The sequence below is a fragment of the Mus caroli genome, chromosome 16 (genome assembly GCF_900094665.2).
Source record: "Mus caroli chromosome 16, CAROLI_EIJ_v1.1, whole genome shotgun sequence".
Taxonomy (NCBI): Eukaryota; Metazoa; Chordata; class Mammalia; order Rodentia; family Muridae; genus Mus; species Mus caroli.
In genome coordinates, this window is record NC_034585.1 from 46,156,034 (window position 1) to 46,158,390 (window position 2,357).

The 2,357-nt window shown below is 42.9% G+C and overlaps 1 pseudogene; it reads right to left on the minus strand.

Annotated features, from left to right (window-relative positions):
- Window positions 1-711: 711 nt before the first annotated feature.
- LOC110311317 lies at window positions 712-1,712 on the minus strand (annotated as a pseudogene).
- Window positions 1,713-2,357: the final 645 nt, after the last annotated feature.

Consider the following 2,357-nt stretch of genomic DNA (forward strand, 5'->3'; position numbering starts at 1 on the left):
GGCTGTGTTCTGTAGTAAAAGTAAAATATCCTGCTTTCAAAAGGAGACATAAAGACATTTTTAGGACACCTGAGGAAACTTGAATATAAACTAGTTACATTAAAATTAAGGGGTATTAAAATTAAGAAACTTTTTGTTAATTTTACACATGTGATGAAATATTGTATGAAAATAAATAGCCTCTATCTCTCAGGATGGCTTTAGTTTAGGAGGTACTTAGAGTAGGTAAGGATCAAGAATCATGATAGCAGGCTTGGGATATGACTCGGGAGCAGGAGGTGTCGTGCACGAAGGCCTGAGTCTGATTCCTGGTACCACAAAACCAAGTCATGATAATTACTACTTGCAATTAATAATGGAACAAAAAGTTAAATAAATAGGATGATGGATAGATGGTAGTTGTGAGGGTAGAGAGACATGATAACTGTTTAGGGAAAACAGTCGTGAAAAATATTAGTTATTGAATCTAGTATGTATTTGTGTAAATATTTACAAATTATAGTTTTGTGTTGCATATTTTCAAAATAAAAATTAAATCTAGAACATGGTTATATTTTAAATGACTCTTTAGACATTTAGCTTGTCAGCAGCACCTATTAAAAAAAAGAAAGAAGCCGTTCTGGTTCTGAATGTGTTCTATTCCCCATCACTGTTTGTGTCAACTTAATAAACCCCAACAGATTTATTGAGCCAGCATGCCACATATTTATTTCATCTATTTACTTTATCCAAGAATGGTGACACATACCTATAATTCAAACAATTGAGATGGCAAGGCAGGAGAACCAGAAGGTACATGACAGCCTTGAATCTGGAACTTAGAATTTCCTCTTGGGGTCCTGGACCCAATGCATTCTCAATTTCCTTCTCCATGTCTTCTGTAATATCAAGGATTTGATCCATTTCTCTGCTCTTTTCTTGGTCTGTGAGAGGTTTTTCCTCTGCCACAAGTACTGTCATCTTGTTGGGGAGTAAGCTACTGCCTCTATCACTATCCAGGATGATCTGAGCCCATGTTCCGGGTAAATCAAGCTCCAACCTGTTCCCCCGCTTCTTCCTTCACCCTTTACACGACCTTTCTTCTCTGTAACAGATTTCTCCACAGAACACCACTTCTCTCTCTCCTCTGGTGAAAGACATAGTGCCACAACAGTAGATGGTTCTTGATCTCTCTGAGTTGTTTCTGATCCATGACTGTCTCCTGACTCGCCCACTTTGACCTTCCAGGTGTTTGTAAGGAACGGGTGAGGCTCTGACCACACATCTTGGTCGCACTGAAGGTGTTGAAGCAACCTTCTGTACTTTTCCTTTGGGGGGCTTTGTTCGTTTTCCGCCATAATGGAATAGGGCCGCTTGCGACACTTGCCACCAGCGGCAGGGTTCCTCCCAGTTACAGCCTGCTCTGGAGGACCTTCAATCAACTCTAGGGGTTTTAGTTGTTTTGGAGTCTCTCCCTGGGGTTTCCGTACCTGACCCTTGCTAGACTGTTCTCTCGAAAGCTCTAGGTCTTGAGGCTCCTGAGGGGTCTTCTTCTGAGCCTTGCCGGGCTCTTTAAATACCATCCCTGTTCCAGCCTGGCATTTCCTTTTTGGACCTTGTCCCAAAGCTTCAGACTCTATCTCTGTCCCACTTTCATCCTGGTATTTCCGTTTTTGCCCTTTTCCTGAAGCTTCAGGCTTCATCTACAACCCAGGCGGTTTAGGTTGCCACATGGAGAACTGCTTGGACTGCCAGGGGTGTTGACTCCGGTATAGTACTGCCTTTCTAATTTCCAAGCGAAAGCAACCTTATGCCTAACTCTGAGTGGGTACTCTTGGATCGTTCACTCTGATGTCCGAAGAATCACTTCTTCCAGTAGATGGTTGGTCCAAGTTTGCAAACCTATGAGGCTCCTTTATAAACAGTTGACTTTGCAGGTCAGTCAAAGAATGGAGATAATTAAGCTGTCAATATTGGAGACCGATTAGTGAATAGTCAGAGGTTGGCAGTTCACCAGGGGTCCACTCTGGAAAACTCGGAGGAGTTCTAAGAATACTTCCTCAGAAGTATCCTTCTTGGGTGCTGTAACCAGCTAAATATAGAAAACTTACAAGTCAGACTAATCCTCCTAGTTAATCACTAGTAAGACACCGGGCCTAAACCTAGCAGCTACCACATCGGAGGCAACCTCACGAATGATGTTTAACTCAGAGGGTTGCCCCTAGACACAGCCTTCAAGGTTCCATAGCTGAGTGTGATGTCACCTGAAAGAACACTAAGCAAAGTTTTTGGACGGTGGAAGCCCTCCCCAACCCCAACTTGGTCCAGGGTTTCAAAGCACTCCCTTGCCCGAGTATCTCAGTTCTTCTGCAGAGCAC